The 26,434-nt window shown below is 45.1% G+C and overlaps 1 protein-coding gene across 2 annotated transcripts in view; it reads right to left on the bottom strand.

The window, feature by feature from the left end:
* Window positions 1-26,434, bottom strand: part of TBC1D1 (TBC1 domain family member 1) — a 219,701-nt gene that overhangs the window by 181,881 nt on the left and 11,386 nt on the right. The gene's annotated exons all lie outside the window — the stretch shown is intronic.

Raw genomic sequence — 26,434 nt, 5'->3', positions numbered from 1 at the left:
TAAGCTATTAAACTTGGCAGAAACAGTTAAATTTTCACTGATACCACACACCAAGATTTGATCTTGTGAGTGTTATGAAAAGACAGCCTTCCCTTTTCATGGCTACCAGAAATCTTGGGGCCAAACTTACACATTTACACCAAGTGAGAAGGTGGGAGCATCTAGACTGTGAGCCTGCAATCACCTACATCAGTGTGACGTGGACCACATGCAAAAACGCAGGTGCCAGGGTTTCCAGGATGTGGCTAAGGGGTCCACGTTTTAAACAAACACCTTATAGAAAGCCCGAAGCATGCTAAATGTTGAAATCTCTGATGTAATGCTGCATGGCATTGTTTTGATTTTTGTGGGGAGCAACTCGGACTAGACTAAGTTACTGGAATTAAGACTTATTCTATGCATCTGCTCTCCCACAATATGGCGCTGGGAGAGAAGAAAACAGCTTCTACATAGCTGCCTCCAGTTCAGCCAATAAACTGTAGGACTTGCTCCTGATTGGAGGAGAGCAGCGTGCTCGGCGTGTGGGCAGCCGAGTTGGGATTGGTGGAAGAGGACTATAAAGGAGGAGAGAGACGGCATGCACCAGGAACATCTAAGGGGAACACCTGTGCAGCCCCCGAGAGAGCCGGCCGGCGGTGTGCCGCTCCCCTGCGGAAGTGGGGAAAGTGGCCAGGGGGAACCGCCCTTCCACGGAGGTGGAAGGGATAGTAGCCAACCCGGGAAGAACCAGCAGCAAACCCGGGGAGGGCCGAGCAGACAGAAGAACAGTGCAGGGTTCTGTGTCGTTCCTCCACGAAGAGGGGGAGCGACAGATTTTCATTCCTTTTTTTTTTTTTAAAGATTTATTTGAAAGGTGGAGTTGCAGAGACAGAGAGAGAAACAGAGATAGAAACCTTCCATCCACTGGATCACTCCCCAAATGGCCACAGCGGCTGGGGGTGGGCCAGGCTGAAGCCAGGAGCCAGGAGCTTCTTCCGGGTCTCCCATGTGGGTAGCAGGAACCCAAGCATTTGGGCAATTCTCCACTGCTTTCCCAGCTGCGTTAGCAGGAAGCTGGATGGGAAGTGGAGCAGCCGGGACTCGAATCAGCACCCATATGGGATGCTGGTATTGCAGACAGTGGCTTTACCCATTACACCACAAGGTTGGCTCTGTAACTTTCATTTCTGACTTATTATTATGGCCTGATCCTTGAGTTTCTTTTCTCTGTCATCCAAATTTTAATCTATAGAATATTGTGTGTTTGTGCACCTATAAATTATCTATGATTATTTCTGGCTCAGGAGTTGGATTAGGATATAAACAGACTATAACATTGGTAGAAAATTGCTGACTAGACATACAGATAGCAAAAGTTGCTCCCATATCCCTTAGCTACAGATACCACTAACCACTGTAAAAGCACCAAAGAGATGAAGAAGATACAAATTACTGAATGTGGTTTTACATCCATGCATCTCACAATTTCATCATGACAAACGTAAGCACCATTAAAGGGGGACAATGATGGGCTCAGTCCAGCAGTTGAGAAATACATTTGTTCCTTTCCCTACAGTCCCTAAACCAAGCCTAGCAACTTCTCAGAAGAAAGCACTGGGCTTCGGAGAACTTTGCCTGTGCTTTTGTTATGGGCCTGTGCATCTTCATCTTTGTTCCAGGTTCTTGCACCCACAGAGAGAAGTCAAAGTAAAGGCATAAATACAGTGCACAAGTGAGAGCAGAGTTTATTTAACAAAGAGAGTGACTACACATGCACGTGTGAGGGTGGCCACCCACACAGGGAGATGCCTTCATGCGTGGGCCAGAGTTGCCTATGAGGAGAGTAGGAGGAGACCAGCGAAGGATCCATAGGCACGGTTCAGAAGCCAAAGCAAAAGAAGGGCTGCTCCGCTGTCATCAGGCTCTTTACGAGCTAGGGGGCACTGCCCTAACTGAATATACAAAAGGAGAGGAGTTTAGTGAGTAAGTGGAGTAAGGATTTCTGGGACTTTCATGGCACCTGCACGTGGAGTTTAACTTCTACATGGTCAAGATTGTCTCCTCTTTCCTGGTCTCAGATGCAGTACAGGTGCATGATGGGAAAGCAGGTGTACTGGATTGACAGGAAACAGGGCGGAGTTACAAGGCAATGCCGCACAAAAACTGGAAAAACCTTCTTCCAGCTTTATTTCTTCCTACCCAGCTGCCTGCCTAGCTCCCGCATATCAGTTTGCACGACCTTGGATTTCAAGTTACCCAACTAAAATAGCTACGGTAGTGTAAAAAGGAAAATCACGTGACTGATACAAATTTGTCAGCATTATAATGGCATTTATTTCTGCGATAGAAAAAATTTGCAATAGTTTAAAGTGGGATTTCTTATATTTTAGCTAAAGTTCTGGCCACCCAGTGAGGATCGCACAGTGTTCCTGGCCACAGATGTCAGTTGCTGTTCCCCTGCCAAAAAGAGTCTAGAAGAAAATTGGCACAAGTTAGCTGTTTATTGTGTGCAGACAAGCAGCAAAATCAAGAGCCAAAGTTTCAAAAAATACCCACTGCGAGGCTGACTGCCTGACCGCGGTAAGAGAAAAAGTAAATTCTACATAAACTGTGTAAGAAGCAAAACAGAAACTTTCGCCACAGGGATTAAGAAACTATCACAGAAACAGAGATTCAATAATTACATGTAAAAGAAAGACAAATTAAGAGTCTCCTTATTGTCTTATTGTGTATTGTTTCCTACAGGTTTCTCATGTCCTTATTACATCTGCGTGATTCCAAACACGTTCTATCCAAGAAGGTATAGACCTGCTGGTTAAGACATCTGCATCCCATATTGGAATGTCTGGGCTTGAGTCCCAGGTCTGCTCCCAGTTCCAGCCTTTTGCTAATGAGGACCCTGGAGAGCAGCAGGTGATGGCTCACCTAGTTGGGTTCCTGCCACCCAAGTGGGAGACTGAATTGAGTTCCTGATTCCTGACTTCTGCCTGGCCCAGTCCCCGCCTTCGTGGGCATCTGGGGAGTGAACTAGCAGATGGAAGCTTGGTCTACCTGTCTGTCAAATAAGTACAAATTCTAAAAACTTTTCTTAAAGTTTACAAAAATATTTCTCTGTTTTAAAAGATTCAAATATCTGCCATTTATCCCTATTGAATACAATCACACTTAGCTTGAGTGAAGTGTTAAAAAAAAAAAAAAAAACTCCATGTGAGAAAAGGCATTTCTGAATTTTATCTGACTTCCAGAAAATAATCATAATACTAGTTGTTCCCACTATATGCTGGGTTCTATGGGTATTTAATTCTTTTCATCCATGCAACAACCCAGGATAGTGGTACTATTATTATCCCCATTTTGTAGATTGGACATAGGCACAGAGAGATTCAGTAGCTTTCCCAAGGTCCTTAGGATAGTAATCACATTTGCATACATCAGTCGTTACCATTGTTGTGAAGGGAAAATAACGATCTGACTTTCAACCTCACAATATTCTTCAAAGCACATTAACCAGACAAAAGCACAAGGATTTATATCTAAGCAGCTTGGCTTCACTCTGCAATTTCTACAAAATTACATTTCATTTGCATAATGGCACAATGATTGTTTCTCACATGAAAAATTCACCTGCCTCATCTAAGACAATATAATTGCTGTTTTTGCTTTAATAAAAATATCACCACTTACTATAGGGGGATGCCAACAGCTGGGACCATGGATCAGGGTTCCCAGATCAAAGTGAAGTTGAATAGCAATAGATTTGAAAGAGGATATGAGAGAGTTTCTAAGGAGTAGCTTAGAGGATGCAAGACTTGAAACAAAGAGTCAATTTTTTTTTTTTAATTTTGCTTATTTATTTGAGAGAGAGAAAGATAGAGAGCTCTAGTCCATTCAGTCACCCCCAAATGCCCGATAATGGCCAGGACTGAGCCGAGACAAAGTCTGGACTGAGGAATTCAATCTGGGCTTTCCACATGGGACACAACCACTGCCGCCTCCAAGAGTGTGCATTAGCAGGAAGCCGGAGTCGGGAGCGCAGTGGGACTTGCACTCAGGTACTCTGGTGGGCTATAGGCCTACCTCCCCTAGTAAGTGTAAAACCAAGCCCTATTGAACAAATAGAATTTTTTTATTTTTTATTTTTTGGAAAATGAGAGTAGATTCTAGCTTCAAATGAAACAGTACTAGAAATTAAGAGAGTTTTAAATGGAGCCGGGGCATTTGGCACAGTGGTTGAGATGTCACGGGGGATGCATGCATCCCATATCCAAGTGCTTGAGTTCAAGTCCTGCCTTTGCTTCTGATTCCAGCTTCCTGCTAACGTGCACCCTGGCAAACAGCAGGTGATGACAACTACCTGAGTGCCCCATGAGGGAAACCTAGATTGAGTTTCTGGCTCCTGACTTTGACCTGGTCCGGCCTGGCTGTCACAACCATTTGGGGAATAAATCAGTGGGAAAAAGATCTCTACTGGCTCTCTTCTCTTTCCCTTTCAAATAGAATAAAAATTAAAAAATAAATAGAATCATAGCTTTGGATGATCTGATTTGTTCCTGTCTCTGTTAGCAACTTGTTACCCTGAACAGCTGCTAGCAATCAGCTAGCGGAGGATTCTATAATAATGTTCTAGACTCTGTAATTCAGCAGTGGTGGGGCAGTGGCCACAGAGAAGGCAGGACTGCTGTCTGGGTCCACTCAGCCTTCCAGAGGCCTAGGCCTAGACAGTAGATGCTCAACAAATATGTGTTGAGGTGAGGGCCCCCTTCACCAGGGCTCACCTAGAGCTGGGACAGCCTCACCTTGACCTGGACACTTTCCGGCAGCCACATCTCCAGGGGCAGGGAGCCTCAAAAAGGCAGAGGCAGGAACTTCACACGGAGTTCTACGCATTGCTCAAAGAACAAGGGTGCCCCCCCAAGGAGGCAAGTCAAAAGCGAACTCACCACTGCTCCACTGGCCAAGCTGTAGAGCAGGCCTGCCTCCTCCCAGAGGAAGAAGGTACCTTTTTCTAATCTGTAAAAGGTGCTCCGTGGCTTGGGCAGCCCTAGGGAGCCATGCAGCCACCTGACCTGAAGGAGAGCAGGCAGAGGGTACCCAGTACGGGCATAAGGTGGGGCCTCCCATGCCGGAGTCCGTGTGTTGTTGTTTCCACGATCTCTCCCGCTGGCGTTAGAGTTTGGATATTAATGTTGACTGCTGGCACACATGACCCTGCCTCGAGTCTCCCTGTGTGCTTTCCTTAGGTGGTACCTTTGGTTCAAGCCACACGCGTTCCTTCCAAACAGCTAATGCTAACGCACAGATTACAGAGCCTTTTCTTCTACCGATGACAGAGCACCATAGCGCCCCTACAGGGCACCACCTGACAAATTCTGCAGGATGAATGTCCTCTGAAGGCAGACACAAATCTGCAGGAACTGAATTGAGAAATTTAAACATGCCAGAGGCAGGTGGGGACACTTAGGACCAATTTCTCTCTGTTGTTTTACAGAGTAAATCGATAGCAAACTGCTTTGATCTTTTCCAATAGAGTTTGAGATGTCACTTTATCACTTTATTTAAAATGTAGATGAAAATTATTTCCCCCTGAATGGCGTGATTACAGGGTGACTTCTGCTTTCTTTGCTATATGCTTCTATTTTTCTCCAAATTGTCTACAATGATCAGGTGTCATTTTTTATCAAAAAACATAAGTTTTTCCTTCCTTAGCTTCTCTCCTTGTTCTTCCAGCTACAGACGGGATTGGGTTCATGAAAGAGAGCACCCGTGAGCCGTGTAAGAGGGGCTGGCAGAGTAGGTCAGCAGCTTGGCAAGAATGAACCCAGCCGTGTTGATGGAGAAGACAGAGTATTCTGCATGATAGACAGACCAGGAGCCCTGCCTCACACCACCAGGGGCTGTGCCTCCTCTTGCCTCTCTGAAGACTACAGTGGGTACGAGTGAGCCTTTGAGTCCTGGCATGGAGCCCAGGGCCTGGCACACAGCACCGCTGCCTGTGTTTGTCGAAGGACCACAGGAGATGACTTTATAAGTGATAGCAGCAGCCTAACTAAGAGCATAGCACAGGATGCGTCCTTGGTCCTGTTCATTTCTCTGAGCCTCAGTTTCCCTCACTGGAAAGCAGGAATAAGAAAAACACTTCATAAAGCTGTTATGAGTATTCAATAAAATAATGAATCTAAAATACCCAACACAGTGCCTGGCATATAAACTGTACTGGGTTGACCCAGCAATTTCACTTCTGGGTATATGATGGAACTTCAAAAGATTTGCGGGAAATGAAATGAACATGTAAGTCTATTCTAGTGAGAAATAATCGAAATCCACATATATAAGTTTTCAGAACTTTTATGAAAAATGTATATTATGAAAAAACTATGCATGGATTTCAAAGTTTTTTGCAGCTAACTTACCTTTATTTTTAAAGATTTATTTGAAAGGCAGAGTGGGAGAGAGAGAGCAAGAAAAACAGAGAGAGAGTGAGAGCATGCAGTCTTCCACCTGCTGGTCTATTCCCTGAATGCCTCCATGTCCATAACAGCCAGGGCTGGGCCAGGCTGAAGCCAGAAGCCAGGAGCTGCATCCTGGTCTCCCACATGGGTAGCAGGGACTCACTGGGGCCATCATCACCATCTTCTCAGGCACACTAGCAGGGAGCTGGCTCAGAAGCACAGCAGTCCGGTCTCCAATCAGCACTCCGATACGGGATTCTGCCATCGCAGGCAGTGGCTTAACTCACTATTCCCCAACTCTGACCCCATCACAATGTTCTTTTAATTCCACTTTCCATGAACTTTTTGAAGAGTCCTTATATAGCAAATGAAAGCAGCCACTTGAGCAGATAGGATTAAACCCATAAACAGTAATATTACTCACAATAACCAAAAGGCAGATATGACCCATATGTCCATCAACAGATGCATAGATAAACAGGAAGAAAGTGCTATACCTGCTACACCATAGTTAACTGTGGAAACATTATGCTAAGTTTAATAAGCCAGACACAAAAGGGCAAATACCTGATTCCACTTACATGAGGTGCCTATAGACAAATAGACAAATTTATAAAGAAAGACATAGAAGTTGCCAGAGTTGGTGGGGGATGGGGAGTTATTTTTAATGGATAGAGAGTTTCTGTTTGGGTTAATGACAAAATTCTGGAAATGGATGACAGTGTAATGTTTGCACAATATAGTGAATGTACTTAGTGCCCCTGAGTTGGAGGCCTAAAATGGTAAAATATCTGCTATACATTATATATGTGTGTGTTATATATATTTTATATATGCACACACATTTTATATGTATTTTACCACAATAAAAAATAGTGCCTGTGGGGAGCAACCCGGACTGGACTGAGTTACTGGAATTAAGACTTATTCTATGCATCTGCTCTCCCACAATATGGCGCTGGGAGAGGAGAAAACAGCTTCTGCGCAGCTGCCTCCAGTTCAACCAATAAACTGTAGGACCTACTCCTGATTGGAGGAGAGCAGCGTACTCGGCGTGTGGGCAGCTGAGTTAGGATTGGCGGAGGAGGACTATAAAGGAGGAGAGAGACGGCATGCACCAGGAACATCTAAGGGGAACACCTGTGCAGCCCCCGAGAGAGCCGGCCGGCGGTGTGCCGCTCCCCCGCGGAAGTGGGGAATGTGGCAGGGGGAACTGCCCTTCCACGGAGGTGGAAGGGTCGGTAGCCAACCCGGGAAGGACCAGCAGCAAACCCGGGGAGGGCCGAGCAGACGAAAGAACAGCGCAGGGTCCTGTGTCGTTCCTCCACGAAGAGGGGGAGCGACATAATGGTGCCGTGACTCGGATATGAAGCCTAGGCAGGGTTTAGTGTCGTTCCTCCACGAAGAGGGGGAGCGACAGTGCCAGGTTAATGGTCAATGTTTCTTCTGTAGTTGCAGCTGTGTATTTCTTATCCAAAATGCTTGGAACAAGGAGTGTTTTAAATTTTGTTTTTTGGGTTTTTTTTGATTTTGGAATGATTGCAAATACAAAATGAACTATCTTAGGGATAGGATCCAAGTCCAAATATGAAATTCATTTGTTTCATACATATCTCACACACATAGCTGAAGGTAATTTTATACAATGTTCTTAGTGTGCCTGCATTTTGACGGTAACCTGTCACACATGGTCAAGTACAGAGCTGCTGACATGGGGCATCATGTTGGCGCTCAACAGTTTTTGGAGCTCAGAACATTTTGGATTGCAAACTTCCAGATTAGGGATGCTCAGCCTGCATTTTTTTAAAAGATTTATTTATTTTACTTGAAAGTCAGAGTTACACACAGAGAGAAGGAGAGGAAGAGAGAGAGAGAGAGAGGTCTTCCATCCGCTGGTTCACTCCCCATATGGCCGCAACGGCTTTTTCTGGGTCTCCCACATGGTGCAGGGGCCCAAGGAGGTGGGCCACTTCTACTGCTTTTCCAGGCCATAGCAGAGAGCTGGATAGGAAGTGGAGCAGCCGGTACTTGAACTTGCTCCCATATGGGATGCTGGCACTGCAGGCGGCAGCTTTACCCGCTACACCACAGCACCGATCCCTCAGCCTATATTCTTAAGAGCAATAATTTGTTCACAGAGATAAAGCACAAGCAACTCTTGAGAGACTTGAGGAGGGGGAAGGGAAGAGGGGCGAGGTGGCACCAGAGAGGAGGACGGCAGGTACATGGTAGTAACACCAGGTATAGCCTAGGGTTTCAGTCCCATGAGCTAGAACAGGAAGCAGCAGGGTGTGGGGTACCTGAAGAGGCTGAGAATAACAGCATCAATTCTGAAGCAAATCCTATAACATGCAAGGATCCACCCCAGTGGGGGACATCAAGATACAGGGACCAAGTGAAGCTAAAAAGAGAATCCTAGTTGAGGCTCTTGTGGTAGCAATTTCCACTCCCCTCAGAGGGATTAAACCTAAACGGGGGATGCAACTGGAGAGAGCAAGGAGAGCGCTAGCCCCAGGTGGGCTGGATCCCAGCATGCAGATGATGTGAACTACCCTGCTACCCCAGGCATGAGTTGTGCTGCCAGTGTGTTGGTTTCATCCACACAGGCACTTTCCAACAATGGCCACGTGGTCCACAGCAGCCCCAGCGGAGAGATTTCTCTTTCCAGGATGGAGTCTGATTGGCCTGGCATGGATTACAAGCCCACCCTCAAACCAATCATTGAGGTCATGGTAATGGAATATGCTAATTTGCCATGACTCCTCATCCCCAGTGGACCACACAGAGATGCTGCTGACAGATTCAGCAGGAATGGATGCTACTCAGGCAGAAAGAGCACACACCCTTAGGAGACCTTAAATAAAGACTAGGAAGCCAGACGGACACATAAGTGGAGTTGAGAGAACGTGGAGGTCATGAGTGGAATAAAATGAGGCCCTCAGGCAATCACTGTAGGTGAAGGTGGAGGTCTGGGGTTTGGTTTATTGCTTATTAGCAATTAACACAGGTGAGCCAGGATGGTTAAAAGGTACAAGATCTTAGCTGGCCGGAGACTGATGTTCCTGTACACTGGGTAACAAGGCTACCTGAGTGTCCCCGAGGTTTCCACCATGCTGTAAGATCTCTGCAGTGAAAACCCAGAGTTTGGCTTTGAGTGCCAGGGCCTTGCTAAGTAGTAATGAATCTGCCACAAGACACTACGTCTCTCAGAGCCTCAGTTTCCTCAACATCAAAGGAGGGCATGCAGGACACCCCCCCCTTCTATCTGCACCTGTGTCCTAATCAACTGCAATTAGCTACAATGCCAAAGAACTATGCAAATTAGTTGTGGGTATTTTTAATGTCAACATATAGGAGAAGTAAGAAAGAGCAAAACAGGAAGTGGAAGGGGTACATTCTCAAGACTAGAGATTAAAAAAAAAAAAGGAAGAAAAAATTGGACTGGTAGAATGAAAATTATATATTCAATTACTCTGGGTTGGAAGTCACAAATGGCATCTCTAACCACTTTTAACTGGAATCTGGCATCCACTCCCTACTAATCCCCCACCAAGGGTCAGCAGTGGCCACCCACACCACCAGATCTAGGGGACATTTGTCAGCTGTTACCTTTACAAACTTCATACTGTTCTTGGCATTGCAGTCCTTTTTCTCATTCTTAAAACTCCCTCTCCTGCTGCTCCATGGGTCTCCTCCTGACTTAATGTTTCTTTTTGGACACCCTTCCCCTACCCACCTTCTCACATACTCTCCCAGCATCCCTTTCTCCTGGGATACTATCAATCATTTTAATAATCTTGACTACCAGGTATATGCTCCATTCACGTTTCTCTAGCCCTGACCACTCCTCTGAGCTTCAGCCCATTGGACGTTCCTCAAATAACTCCAAAAGCCTTGAAGGGGAAGCCATCAACTCCCCTACGCTAAATCTACTTCTTATTTTTCCTACTCCCCATCTCAGGTGGTCTCTAGGACTAGGAACCAACTCATTCACTCACCCTCCCCTTTATGGCCACTCCCACCTCACACCAGCTCTGTGCTTTGTCCCTTCTGCCAGTCTCATTCCTCCTGAGAGAGTCAGCTCATCCATCCTCCGGGGACATGGCCTCTGGGAACTCGCAGGGGTTGGGGCAGGGGACCAGGGAGCTCACCGAGGCCCCTGTGTGTGGCTCTGCCTCCTGATGGATCGCTTACTAAATGACACTGAAGCACTGGTCTGTGACTGTTCTCCCAACTCCCACCCGACCCTCGGGGTCCCTGGACTCTTAAGTTCCTCCAGGACCTGTGCTCTTTGCTGGATTTTGTAGCCACTGGGACCCTCACACTGCCTGGACCATCTGTAGATATTCCCTTAACGTGTACTGAACTAAACCAATCCTCACCAGCTGCAAAGAAGCTAAATGTGAACATTGTGCTTGTGAGGAAAATCATTGGTTAACTTTCAAGTGTCAGTGGAGATTATTTCACGTAATCACTTAGCACGGATGCAGTCAAAAGAGGGAGAAACTTATGTATCTAAACTATGAAACAGATGATACGGCAGATTCCACATTTACATCATTTATTTTCAGAAATGTGCACATGCATTTTTTAACCAGTGATCGTATTACAAGGCTTAAATAGGAGTTGTGCTTTTCCCAGTAGTTAGCTGCAGAGAATCTGTCCAATCAAATCAGAAGCTAGAACCTTAAAATTCTTTGGGCTATTGAACCTTTTGTTTCCAACGATGCATGCTTCCAATTTAAAGATAAAAGGAGGAGGGTATAAAACTTCAAACCTCCATAGAGGAGTCCTTTTCTTGTACGGCTTTTTTTCTGTTGTTAATGTTTTGTTGTAAGGAGTAGAACATCATCTAAAACCATAAAGTAAGAGCTATTCAACATCTCTTAACAACTATATTAAATAATGCTATCATTTTTTAAAGATGTTATACATACAGAAAGTATAATAAAAAATTTTAAAACAAGAGCCAGCCTTGTGGCACAGCAGGTTAAGCTACTGCCTATAATGCCAGCATCCCATATGAGCGCTGGTTCAAGTCCTGGCTGCTCCACTTCCCATCTAGTTCCCTGCTAATGTGCCTGTCAAGGTGGTGGAAATGGCCTGAATGTTTGGGCATCTGCTACCCATGTGGCAAACCTGTGTGGGGGTCAAGGCTCCTGTCTTCAGCTATGGTCTTTGTAGCCATTTGGGGAGTAAACCAGCAGATGGAAGATTCTCTCTCTCTCTCTCCTCCTCTCCCTCTCTAACTCTGCCTTTCAAATAAGCAAATAAATCTTCTAAAAAGAAATCTAAAAATGATACAACACTATTTCCAAAATTTCATAAAAAATGGAATTAAAAGACAAGTTTATTTTGGCACAAGAAATTTTAAATCATCTATATAAGGGATTTTCACAACGTAAGTGGAAAATGCTTATTATGAAAAAACTATGCATGGATTCTTTTTTGCACCAAAATAAACAGCTTCTAATCCCACTTTCAATGAACCTCTTGAAGTTCTCTCATATATGTTTTATAATAAAACTAATGTCATTTATAATTAGATGAAGTGCATTGTATACATCTGGTTTTGGAGAATGATCTAAAATTGTGAAGGTAACTTTACCAAAAAAAAATCCCAGAAACACAGCATGATGGTATTGATTGGTTTACTAGTTGAAACATAAAAGCCAAAAAAGAAAAACCAAAAGTCATATTTAGCATAATTTTATTTTCTTTATAAAACACAAATGGTATATATAGCTTTCCAATATAAAACAATACTTATTTCTTCACTGTAAAACAGTGGTAGTCACTTTATCATGAATAATCCAAGACCATACATAATTAGACAAAAGGAGAAAGGCAAGAGATTTTAGAAATTTCGATTTTAGAAATCCAAGTGTCTTAAGTTCAGCTTTGAGAATGGAAATCCATGGACAGGACGTTTATCCATCCACATGTACAGTGTTCTCCAGTTGCTGGTTTTTCAGGCTGTGAATTCCATTAAGATGCCATCGTAATTCAAGTGTTCTCTCTGGTTTGAAACTGAACATCACACAGAAGTTGCACAGGGTAGCTGCGGGCTTTACGCCATACCTACTGCTAAGGGGATCATTATCAAACTAACCTTAGTCTATTTACTTTTAGGAGGATGTAAGAGCATGGTTTCTATTTATCTATATTAAATGACTCTATCTTGTTAGAAGCAGGTACAAAGCAGATGCAAAATTGTCATTACAGAGAAAACTATTGGAGGTGGGGGCATGTGACACAATGGTGAAGTCAGTGTTTGGGACACTCTCAATCCTATATCAGAGGGCCTGGATTCAAATCCCAGCTCTGCTTCCAATTCCAGCTTCCTGCTAATGTGCACCCCAGGAGGCAGCTGTTGATGGCTTAACAACAAGGATCTCAGTCACCCATATAGGAGACTTGGATAGAGTTTCAGGCTCCTGGCTTCAGGAGCCTGGCCCAGTCCCAACTGTTACAGGCACTTGGGGAGTGAACCAGCAGATGAAAGATCTCTCTTCATCTGTGTCTCTCTAATAAATGAAAATACATTTTTAAAAAGGGAGAGAATAGGAAAAATCGGAATGACCATTAACAGGAACTGGCTAAATTATGGTACATCAACAGGAAGTCCAGCTACCAGCTGGGGTTATTTTGTCATTTAAGAAATTTTACATGTTGAAAGTCAGAATCCCTTCTTATGGGGAAAGTGAAGTCCAGAATGTACCCCCAGTTCTCTAGGGGCTCTTGGGAGTCCATGATCCCTGTAGTCCCCATCCTCTTCCCTGCCTGTCCTGTCTCCTGCTGCTCTTACCGCTCCTTCTCCTCTGTCCACTGTGGACAGATGAACCACACAGACTCTGCTTTGATTTGCACAAATGGAACTCACACATCATCTTACGTGCAGTAGATTGCAATAGGTATTAGGGGACTTCAGTGAGAGGAAGCCTTTGGGGAGGCAGTGAGATATTCTGCTGCAATATATACAAGGAGTCTTCAAATAATAGAAAATGCAGATTATCAAAAAGCCATGCATGAATGCAAAAGTGTTTTGCCCCAAAATAAACATCTTTTAACTCCATTTTCTGTGAAGCTTTTGGAATGCCTCGTACAACACTGCAGCTAAGTAAAACCTAAGCATTAGATCTCCCCTGTGAAAGAGACTTGAGTCATTTCTCCTACTCCACCATTAAAAAATAAGCATTCCACTCCTGCCTTAGCTTCCTGGACTGCTGAGGCCTGGATTTCTCCAAAATCTTGTTTGTTTTCTGTGCCGAGCAGATTAGACATCTCTGCGTCACTTAAAGCCCATCCTGGTCAAGCTGTCGGTTCATAGCCAAACAAGCACGCTGCACCAAAGCCACACGGAGCTGCTGCTCTCCCCCGGACTGTAGTCCTGCACAGTCACAACATCAGCTGTCTTCCCTCCCCGCTGTGAATGAGGGACAGCTGTGTGTCCCTAAGAGAAGGCACCTCTACTAGCATAACAATGCCTAAATACACACACACACACACACACACACACACACACGGGGGGAGAGGGAGAGAGAAATGGTAAACCAATATAAAAATGACTTCACGTAGAAACATTTGTTTATACAAATAAGAATAAAATCTGTATGTATACATGCGTCTTTTAAAATGTTTATTTTTATTTGTTTTCATCTACTTGAAAGGGAGAGAGGGGGAGAGGGGGAGAGGGGGAGAGGAAGAATGAATGAATCTTCTACCTGCTTGCTCACTCCCTCTAAAAGCAGGGTCTGGACCAGGCGGAAGTCAGGAGCTCAGAACTCCATCCAGGTCTCCCATGTGGGTGGCAGAAGGTCAAGCTTTTGCGTCACCATCTGCTGCCTCCCAGGTTGCAAGAACAGGAAGGTGGACTGGGAGCAGAGTAGCTGAACTGGAAGTGGAACTCCAATGTGGGATGTGGGCATCACAAGTGGTCCACTTCCCTGGAATGCCTGCACCTATGCTAACCTCTCAATACTGATTTCTCTGTAGGAGATGGACTTAAGGGGGAACTTTGACTTTTAATACTTGCGTACTGCTTTTTTAAAAAACATTCAACACAAAAACTTCTGCGATCAGAAAAATCACGTTGGAAAGACTTGTGCAAAGCAAATGTGCTCACGTGGCAGCTGAAAGGACCTGACTTACACACAAGAAAGTTTCTCAACAGTAAAGTCTATCCCACATCACAAAGTCTTCCACAGCCATCACCAGTAAATGCCACGACAATTCTGTGTCCACAAAAACCAAGAAGAACTATGTGGGTTTCAAGGAGCTGGGAGATAGTGACTCTGCAGGAAGGAGGCTCAGGGGGGCCGGCAGGAGAAGGATGGTGTCTCAGAACAAGATCCTGAGTGAGCAAGAGAAATCTGTCAGAGGTTTGACCTTCTATGCCACAGTGCTGTTCTCACGTGCTAATTTTTTCAAAGAGTTATTTATTGGGGCTGGTGTTGTGGTATAGCAGGTAAAGCTGCTGCCTGCAGTGCCGGCATCCCATATGCAGGCTAGTTCCATTTCCGGCTGCTCCACTTCCGATCCAGCTCTCTGCTATGGCCTGGGAAAGCAGTAGAAGATGACCCAAGTCCTTGGGCCCCTGCACCCATGTGGGAGACTTGGAAGAAGCTCCTGGCTCCTGGCTTCAGATTGACCCAGCTCTAGCCATTGCGGCCATTTGGGGAGTGAACCAGTGGATGGAAGAATTCTCTCTCCCTGCCTCTGCCTCTCTGTAACTCTGCCTTTCAAATCGATAATTTGAAAGGTGGAATGACAAAAAGAGAGGGGAGAGGGGAGAGGGGGTGAGGGGAGAGGGGAGAGGTAGAGGGAATCTTCCTTCCACTGCTTCATTCCCCAAATGCCCACAACTGCCATGGCTGGGCCGGGCTGAAGCCAGGAGGCAAGATCTCCATCCATGCCTCTCACATGGGAGGCAGGAACCCAGGGACTTGAGTCAGCATCTGCTGCCTGCAAGCCACATTAGCAGGAAGTTGGATCGGAAGGCAGAGGTGGGATCTGACCCCACGTACTCCAATATAGGATGCTGGCAGCCCAAGCAGTGGCTTAACCTGCTGTGCCACAGCATCTACCCTGTGATGCTAAATTTTAAGAGTCAACCTAACTGGGCCACGGGACACCCAGCTAACTGGTTAAACATTATTTCTGGGTGTGTTTGCGAGGATGTATCCAGAGGTTAGCATTTGACTGGGCAGCCTGGGAAAAGCAGATGGCCTTCCCCAGCGTTAGCGGGCATCGTCTAATAGCTCAGGGGCTGCATGCAAGACAAAGGCGAGGAGCTTCCTTTCCCCCCCCTCCCCGACTCCTTGACCTGGGGCGTTGTTCTTCACCGAGCTCTGGGGCTCCCAGTTCTCAGGCCTTCAGACCCAGATGGGAACATTTGCCATCAGCTCTCCAGCTCTCAATCCTCTTGTTCCTCACTTTGCCCCCGGAGCAATTCTTAATTTGTCTTTTTCCCTTGGTACATAGCAGCTTTTCAAATAGCCGCTGGTGCATATCACTGGCACCCTATTCTCCAAATTTTCTCTATTGTAACTTACAGATGTCCGCGGACTCCTGGCAAGGCGGCCTTCAAAACCTACATTTAGCACACAGAACACTGTTATTTTTCTTGCGGGTGTGATTGTGCCTTATTTTTGTAGCCCAGCACCCAGCCAAGTATGCAACACATTAAAAGTGTTCCAACAGATGGATTCAGGTAAAATCTGAAAATGTTCAAGTACCTACATTATTGGACCACAAGAAATGATGACTTCCAACGCACGATCAGAACTAAAGCAGCTGGGAGCGGGTCCCTGCCGGCTCTGCTGCTGAGAAGTCACTCAGCGACTCACAGCCAATGGCGCACAGGCTGTGTGTGTGTCCTGCACCAGGCTCCTCCTCCAAGTTCCACCCCCACCCAGCCTCTTCGGAGGCCCCCCAGTGACAGCCCAGCCCCTACCTGACTGTGTCTGGTTGCTTCTGGCTCATGGACCACAATGAGTGGGATGGACACCCAAGCATCCAGAGGGAGGAAAGGGATTGAGGAGACAGGAAAGGGACAAAAGAGGTTTATCTGCTCCAGTGTATCCTAGAATAGTGGCCCAGGAGGCTCTCGTCCACACGATTCATGTCTAGACTTAGAAACAGGTTGCTGTATTGAACATGACCTTTACAGAAACACTCTGAGCAAATTTCTACCAGTAGTGGTTAGGAGGCTGCCACGCTGTGGTCACTTTGTGACGAATGTTCAGGTCATTTCCAGAAACACTTCCTAGGAACATGGTTGAGTCCAGAGCTGGCCAGCAGAGAGCAAATGCCAGCCACATGCAAATTTAAATGGCCTACTAGGCACCTTAGGAGGTAAAATGAAATAGGTGAAGTTATTTTGTCATATATTTTTTTAAAGATTTATTTTATTGATTTGAAAGACAGAGTTACAGAGAGAGGTAGGGACAAAGAAAGAGATCTTCCATCCGCTGGCCCACTCCCTAAATGGCAACAACAGCCAGAGCTGAGCCAATCTGAAGCCAAGAGCTTCTTGCAGACCTCCTACATGGGTGCAGGGGCCCAAGGACTTGGGCCATCCTCCACTGCTTTCCCAGATACATAAACAGAGAAATGGGTCAGAAGTTGGGAGCAGCCGGGACTTGAATGGGGGCCCATACGGGATGATGGCACCACAGGCTGGGGCTTTAACCCACTGTGCCACAGAGCCAGCCCTGTCATATAATTTTTTAACCCAATATATGTACAATATTGTAATTTCAAGATGTAATCATTATAGAAAATTATTGAGATATTTTACATTCTGTGTTTCAAGCTAAGTCTTCGAAATCCACTATATTTTTATACCTAATGAACATCTCAATTCAGACAAGCCATATTTCAAATGCTCAATAGGCCCACAGGGATACTGTTTACTGGACAGTGAAGGTCTAGGTTATAAATAAATCCTTTTACGATACAAATCAAGTTTAAGTTCAAAATACTTGTAAAGTCTATTCTTAGGAGTGAATGGATTTATTTTTTAAAAAATCATCAAATGCAAAGCATTTGGTAAAAAATGCAAAGCTCTCAAAGTAATTTTTTAAGGACTTTGAAAAAAAATACATATCTATCAGCAAGTAGATTCTTCTCAGACTCATTTTTCAAAGTCAAAAATAAATTATGTAATCAATCCGGTGTCATGAACCCAAACCTTCCAACAAATACTTTGGAGTTCATGCAGTCCCTTTCTTTTAATAGATGGAAAATGAATCCCTGCCAACTCTAGTCCCCAGCAACCAACTCGTGTCCAGCATGACAGTCAAGTGCTGTTGAACTGACATGGATGCATTGTTCCATGCAACTGTGCACTGAGTCATTACTGAGGAAACTTTATGTAGCAGACCAGAATGGGATTAAAGCTGCCCGGTGGAATTTAATATTGATAAGAAGTAGAAGTCCTCCCAAACAGACCTCACTGAACCTTCTCAGAGCTATTCCCTGAGTAGCAAGAGAGACTGAAATTTAGCAATGATGAGCACCAAATACCAAAGGAGGAAAAGACAGCGTATCTGGAGAGCAATACTATGTTCTGTAGAATGAGTACCCTCAGGAATCAAAGGCTCCTACCCAGTGTTGTAATTTTCTATCTCCACTATAGCAAAAAAAGTAATGAGCTGCCAATGAAACAGCTAAACAAGACATGCAACGGAAGCCAGGCTTTATTGGAAATCCTAAAATAAATGGTGCATATTTTAAGTTGCAAGCTCAAAATTCCAAGTAGATTGTGAATTCCTAAAACAAATGGGTAAAAGGAACCGAACCAGGGCGTGTGTTGTGTGCAGCAGGTTAAACTGCCTCCTGTGAGGCCTATATCGAGTCCTGGCTGTTCCGCTTCTGATCCAGCTCCCTGCTAATGCACCTGGGAAGGCAGAAGATGGCCCAGCTGTTTGGGTGCCTGCCACCCACATGGGAGACCAGGATGGAGTTCCAGGATCTTGTTCAGCCTGGCCCAGCTCCAACTTTTACAGCTTTTGGGGAGTGAACCAGCAGATGGAAGATCTCATTCTCTCTCTTGCTCTCATTTCTCCCTCTTTCTGACACCCTGCCTTTCAAATACATAAAAATTAATAGATAAATCTCTTTTTAAAAAATTTATTTATTTGAAAGTCAGAGTTACACAGAGAGAGGAGAGGCAGAGAGAGAGAGAGAGGTCTTCCATCTGCTGGTTCACTCCCCAATTGCCCAATTGGCTGCAATGGCCAGAGCTGCGCCGATCCGAAGCCACGAGCCACAAGCTTCGTCCAGGTCTCCCACATGGGCTCAGAGTCCCAAAGACTTGGACCATCTTCCACTGCCTTCCCAGGCCATAGCAGAGAGCTGGATTGGAAGTGGAACAGCTGGGACTTGACCTGGAGCCCATATGGGATGCTGGCACTGCAGGTGGCAGCTTTACCCACTTTGGCACAGCACTGCCTCCAATAAATCTCTTTTTAAAAAGCAACTAAAACAAACCTACAATTAAAAATAAAATGCCAAAACATTTCAAAGTTAAATAAAATAGCCAAAGCAATGCTAGCTAGTAATAGCAGGGAAGGAAGCATTAATCCTGCAAGTCAGGAAAACAATTTTCAGCCACCTTGTCATTTCACATGCAAGGCAGCTGAGTGCAGAGAGTATTTCTAGGTTCTGTGCGGTTCGCGGGAAAGATGATAAGTATACATGGCCTCCTGCAGGAATAGGAAGACACGTTCCTGGAAATTGCAAACAGCAACATTGATTGCTTTTCATTGAAGTCTACAAACAGCCAAGGAGTTCTCAAGTTAGTGCTAAGAGTCCACATAGCTCAGTGTGCGAGACGCGTCACCTTCCATAAAGTCAGTCTAGGCTAAGAAATCATTCTCTCAGAGGACATTAATGGGCTCCAATGTCTTCTTCCACAGCATCTAACGAAGTCCTCTTCCACGCAGACTCTGAACCTCCACCTCTCCAGCTCCACTCTCCTGTCCCTGACCCCTGCCGCATGTTCCTTTTCCCATACCGTCTTCCTAAAATTCTTCCTCCCTTCTCCCAGCAAGATGTGAAATACCGTCCTTATGAGGGGGAGGAATGAAGCCAGCGATTCTGCAGAACAGGGATGCTGGTGAGCACGCCCGCACCAGTGACATGTCTCCTGCAAGCTCAGAAGCACCCCCCCCCCCGCCGTGCTCAGACTGGACGCCAAGTCCAGGGGTCAGACCCTGACCACAGCCGGGGACAGTGCTGGACAGCCCTTATGTATTTCGAGTATGTTAACGCACAGAAGTTCAAAAAAAATCCTCGCACTCCCCCTTCTACTGACTCACCCTGGGTCCCCCACACTGTCTTCTCCTTGCATCCCCAAACTAGCTCATCTTTGTCTTCTACCTATTACCGTCTCAGTGATGAAACAGAGACACAGGATGTCCATGGCACCAGTCCAACACTTTTTCCACTACTCCCTACTCGGGGCTGGAAGGTCTTTTTTTTTTTTTTTTTTTTTTTTGGAGGGGGACAGGCAGAGTTAGACAGTGAGAGACAGAGAGAAAGGTCTTCCTTCCGTTGGTTCACCCCCCAAGTGGCTGCTATGGCCGGCGCGCTGTGCTGATCTGAAGCCAGGAGCCAGGTGCTATCTCCTGGTCTCCCATGCAGGTGCAGGGCCCAAGGACTTGGGCCATCCTCCACTGCCTTCCCGGGCCACAGCAGAGAGCTGGACTGAAAGATGAGCAACCAGGAAAGAATCTGGCACCCCGATCGGGACTAGAACCCGGTGTGCCGGTGCCACAGGCAGAGGATTAGCCTAGTGAGCCACAGTGCTGGCCTGGAAGGTCTCTTTAAACCAAGCAGAGCTTCTTGCTCCATGGCTAAAGCAAGGATTAATATGCACTACTTTTCTCAGTGGTCCCTGGAAGAGTGGCAGATCCAATGGCCTTCCAAGGACAAAGAGGAAGAAATTCTAAAGAACTGCCCCATGGTTTCCCAGACTTGACCATTTGCCTAGGCATGAGCCCAGCCAAGCTTTTGACTTCTTTGTGATGTGATGGGGTAAAGGTCTAGTCAGGGCCACTCATACAACCATCAGTTTTCCAGCATGGATATCTTCATTATTTTTTTTAACTTAATTTGTTATCTTATTATCTTTTGAGAGAGAGAGAAAGATAGATCCCATCCATTCACTGGTTCACTCCTCAAATGACTGCAACAGCTGGGGCTAGCCCAGGCAGAAGCCAGGAGCCAGGAACTTCATGCTGGTCTCCCACAGGGCAGGCAGGGACCCAAGTACTTGAACCATCACCTCTGCCTCCCAGGATGTGCATTAGCAGGAAGCTGGAATGAAGAGGGGAGTTGGGACTCAACCCAGCACTCAGACATGGGATGCAGGCTCCCTAACTGGGGTCATAACCGCTACCCCAAATACCCACACCAGATACGTCCATTTCTTACCTTGGACACAAATGCAAAACTACACCTTAACCCAGATCCTGATACCACTCTGTTCACACGTGCTCTCAGGGGTGCTCATGGTATTTTGAGAAAATGTCACCTATGGTCTCACAAACCAGTGCTAGCGAAGTTAAAGTGTGTCTTGCTGCAGTAATTTGCAGAGTTCTTGATGCGTTAAGGTACATGCAAGAAGGGACTAGAAAACACAGTTTCCCTAAGAGAGCAGTTCTGACTGTGGTCTGCACAACTCAATATAAGCCAATATTTCCCAAATAATCAGCGTATGCTGGTCCAGAACCCCACATGCTTCCAACATTCATTAAAGCACAACAGGGGTCAATGAATTTCATATAACAAACTGAAAAGATGCTCTGAAATGGTTTCAGAGTCCATATTGCAGCTAACCTTTAAATAACTACCATTAGTAAAGTTTGTTATAGTATCAAAGAAAAACACCCTTGGGGCTGGCACTGTGGTGCAGTGGATTAAAGCCCTGGCCTGAAGCACCAACATCCCATGTAGGTGCCAGTTCTAGTCCCGGCTGCTTCTCTTCTCATCCAGCTCTCTGCTATGGCTTGGGATAGCAGTAGAAGATGACCCAAGTGCTTGGGCCCCTGCAGCCATGTGGGAGACCCAGAAGAAGCTGCTGGCTCCTGACTTCAGATCGGCGCAGCTCCGGCCATTGCGGCCATTTGGGGAGTGAACCAGAGGATGGAAGACCTCTCTGTTTTTACCTCTCTCTGTAGCTCTGTCTTTCAAATAAAAATAAAATAAAATAAAAAGGAAAAACACCCACATTTTTCTAAAAAGGTTAACACGCTTCTCCATTTTCCCATGACGTATCTGTATGAAGCCAAATTTTCTCCATATACACAACTGAAATGAAGTATCACACCAGAAGGAATGGAGGAGCAGAAGTGAGAATCAGCTCATCTTTTGCTAATGCAGACATTACAAAGATTTGAAAAAAAAAAAAAAGTAAAACTACACCAACATTATTGATATTTATTGAAAATATAGCTAATATGCACAAAATACTATTTATATTAACATGTAAGAGGTTTACCACATTTATTTTTATTATTTAAAAATTTTTTGTTTGTTTTTATTTATTTGAAAGGTAGAGAGAGACAGAGAGATAAAGTCCATGTACTGGTTTACTCCCCAAATGACCTTGGACCAGGCCAAGGTCAGGAGTTTGGATCTCCCACATGGGTGGCAGGGACCCAAGTACTTGAGATATCACCTGCTGCCTTCCAAGGTGCCCATAAGCAGGAAGCTGGAAGCGGAAGTGGAAGCGGAGACAGGACTGAAACCCAGGCACTCCACCCGATACGGGATGCAGACGTCCTGAGCAGCCTCTTACGTGCTACACGAAATGCCTGCTCACTTTCATTTCTAAATAGATTAATGTCTTTACAACATCTCAGTTTTAATTTCAAATACGGTGAGTGTTGATGGGTATACCCACATAAGTGAATGCTCTTTGGGATCCTCAATAATTCTGAAGAGGGAAAAAGGGTCCTCCAGCCAAAAAGTGCGCACTGCTGTCCCAACGCACTGGATCGTGGCTGCCCTTCTGGGTGGAGCAGCTTGAGTCTGTGCTGTGGGACGTGGAATGGGAAAGACAGTCTCACCGTGTGCTTGTAAAATTATCCCTTATATGTCTCTTCTGCTTACACATTCTTCAGCAAGTTAATTCAGTTGCTGACCACAGGGTTTCTTCTCAGGGTCATTCTGTGCTGATGACCTTGGCGGTCAATGCATGTGGCCCCTCTGGTGAGGCCCCCTGATGCTGACCTCATCCGTGCACAAGAGGCCTTAACCTGAACAATTATGTCACTGAGCAAATGTCGCAAATGCTCCAGAGAAATGACGGAGAGGCTAGCACGCTGCTACTCTGATAATCCCGTACTATGACGTACCAGTGCTAGTGATGTGCCAAGAGCGTACCGGACATCACGCCAGTGGAACGACGGCCAGCACACTGACCGTTCAGTTTCCAACAAGAGCACAGACTGAGGTACCTAGGCTGCAAACGACACTTTCACGAAGTGAACAGGATGATAGCAATTTATACTCTGAGTAATGACATTGTGTGCTTGTGAGAATTGTACGCAAGCCAAAAGTAACTTAAGAACGAATTCATATTTCAGCCATGGCATTTTAGCGTATAGAATAAAGCCAGCTCTCCACTTTGGATAAGACTGGAAGCTCCAATTACAGAATTTAGTTAAAATTGCTTCCTCCTCTCGGGTCTCTCAATGATTGGCCACATCCTGTTCTCAGAGGGCTGTAAGAGGTTTTGGGAAAGAGTCAAAAGCATAAAGTACTGAACAGCTCTTAATAAGAGAGGGAAGAGATGTGCAATTCGGGACATGCTCAAGCTGACTTACCTCAAACGGTAGAGTTAGAAACATACCAGGGGATTCCAATTCAATCCCATCAAGGTGGCATGTACCAATGCCATCTCACTAGTCCCAGTGATCAATTTCTGTTCATAATTGATCTTAATGATAGGACTAAGAACCAAAGGGATCATATAAACAAGAATAGTGTCTGCAAATACTAGCTGATAGAATAAAAAAGGGAGAGAACGATCCAACATGGGAAGTGAGATACACAGCAGACCCATAGAATGGCAGATGTCCTAAACAGCACTCTGGCCTCAGAATCAGCCCTTAAGGCATGCAGGTCTGGCTGAAAAGCCCGTGAGAGTATTTTAGGCATGGAAAGCCAAGACACTCTGGGGAAAAAAACAAACAAACAAACAAACAAATACCTAAATGAAAGATCTCCGCGAGTGAGATCCCAGTGGAAAGAATGGGTCAAAGAAGGAGGTACCTTTCTCTGAAGGGAGGAGAGAACTTCCACTTTGACCATGGCCTTGTCTAAATATGATCAGAGTCAGTGAACTCACGGGGTTTCCATAGCCTTGGCAGCTCATGACAAGAGCCTAGGGTGATTACTGATGCCATAAACAAGAGTGTCAATTTGTTAAGTCAACAACAGGAGTCACTGTGCACTTACTCCTCATGTAGGATCTCTGTCCTTAGTGTGCTGTACATTGAGATTTAGTGCTATAACTAGTACTCAAACAGTATTTTTCACTTTATGTTTCTGTGTGGGAGCAAACTGTTGAAATCTTTACTTAGTGTATGCTAAACTGATCTTCTCTATATAAAGAGAATGGAAAATGAATCTTGATGTGAATGGAAGGGGAGAGGGAGTGGGAAAGGGGAGTGTTGCGGGTGGGAGGGACGTTATGGGGGGGAAGCCATTGTAATCCATAAGCTGTACTTTGGAAATTTATATTCATTAAATAAAAGTTAAAAAAAAAACTCTCCCCAAGGAAGCAGTCCTTCCACGCTGCTGGCCTGGCACACAGGTTGCCCAATCCTCTCTTTTTCATTCATTCTGGAATCTGCCCAAATCATAGGAGCCACTAAGTAGATTTATGCAGTATTATTAAGTGTCTAACTTATAAGAGTTTGCTCAAGGATGCCCAGTGTCTCATCCTTGAGAGCTGAAGACACACATCCCAGTATATTTTTTCTTTTTCCCTAAGAATGGAAATGAAATTAATGTATAATCTGCTTGTAGTAAAAGATTCTTGAATAAAAAACCTGGTAGCCATGAATGCTTACCGACTTTCAAGTCCTGTTCTACCTCATTTCTTCTTCCGAGCACCTCTGTGAGATAAACATCCCCAGGTCTGGATGAGGAAACAGACTCAGCTGCCTGAGGTCACCGAGTTTGCGAGCAGCAGAGATAGGAATGGAATCCAGGAAGTTTTCCTCCTGCCCCCCTAAGCTGATGCTGCAGTGTGCATTGGAGACGCTGGGACAAGAACATGGAATGATTTATAGTAAGACAGGTGGTGGATTCTGTGGGTAAGATGGTTTTCCTGAAGTTCACATTACCTTTTATTTCCAAAAGCTTGCCCTACATTCTAGGAGTGACTCCATTCTCTTTCTATCACGTCTTGCTCTTGGAGTATATGGTTCTATTCCCTACTGATGCTTCTGCCTTCCTACTAGCCTCTGCTAATATCCTCTCTAATGATGCCTGGAACAGCAATCACGGAGACAATGAGTACAAGAACCAAAAAATTGGGGTCAGTGCTGTGTCGTAGTGGGTAAAGCCACAGCCTGCAGTGCCAGCATCCTATATGGGTACCAGTTTGAGTCCAGGCTGCTCCACTTCTGATCCAGCTCTCTGCTATGGCCTGGGAAAGCAGTAGAAAATGGCCCAAATCCTTGGGCCCCTGTACCCACATGGGAGACCCAGAAGAATCTCCCATCTCCTGGCTTCAGATCGGTTCAGCTCAGGCCATTGCTGCCATTTGGGTAGTGAACCAGCAGATGAAAGACCTCTCTCTCTCTCACTGCCTCTGCTTCTCTGTAACTCTGCCTTTCCAATAAATAAATAAATCTTTTTTAAAAAAAGAACCAACAAATGAACATACAAAAGTGAATCTCCATCTTTTGCCACCCACCCTGCACTGTAGATACCAAAATCCATAGAGCTCAAGTCCCTTATATTAAAAAATGGCATAGTATTTGCATATAAGCTACACACATCCTCCTGTAAGATTAAATCATCTTTTTAATGACTTGTGAACCCGATTCAATGTAAATGTTATGTAAATAGCAGTGACACTGTATTGTTTAGGGAATAATGCCAAGAGAAAAGGTCTGTGTGCATTTGGCACAGATACTTTTCCTGAATATTTTCATTTTTGGTTGATTGATTCTGTAGATGTGGAATCTGCTGATACCAGTGACCAACTGTACATGGACCTAAAGGATTTTATTCCCATATGAGGTTCTTATAATCATGAGACTATGCAAAATATCCTAAAGGGGTGCAACACAGAACATTAGCATTACTATTTGTATTTACTGTTTGAAAATATGAAAACCTTGGGCTTTACCGCCATTTACCATATGGAATGGCACTGGCATCCTCCCCTGGTGTGCACGGCTCAAAGCTGGAGTTACAGGTTTATCTGGCACCCACAGCAGCAGAGGGATTTCTCAGCCCACGAGGTTAGCTCACCAATTTATTTGTCCTCTATATATTGGACCAAATTGCATTTTTCATGGGCCCAGCTGAGAAAATGGCTAAATGGATGAGATCTTCAAATTGATCTAAGATAATTCTCACAAAACGGACAAGAAACTTCAAATGAATTCTGCACAGAGCTACAAACGATGCTCAGAACAGGACAAGCACACAAATCACCGAGAAAATTGCAGTCTCTGGAACACAGCCTGACTCAGGTGTTTTTCTCAAATGCAACATACGATAAAACAATAACAAGCTAGTCAGTGCTGACGTGAGGTCAGCACCAGGAAGAAAACACAAGAGAACCCCTCATGGTATCAAAACCTAGAGTCATATCCACTGTTCTCATCAATGGCCTTCGCCTACAGGAACACTATGCCTGGGGAAACTGGCTGAGCGTATTTTCATACAGCTTACAAATAGCAGCATTTTTTTCAAGGGATTTAAAAACTGTGGGGATGACCGATCTAGAACTCTGCTGCCCCCAGTGCAAT

Source organism: Oryctolagus cuniculus, chromosome 2 (assembly GCF_964237555.1).
Source record: "Oryctolagus cuniculus chromosome 2, mOryCun1.1, whole genome shotgun sequence".
Taxonomy (NCBI): Eukaryota; Metazoa; Chordata; class Mammalia; order Lagomorpha; family Leporidae; genus Oryctolagus; species Oryctolagus cuniculus.
Note: the sequence above shows the minus strand (reverse complement) of the source record. Positions and strands in the feature narration are given on the sequence as shown.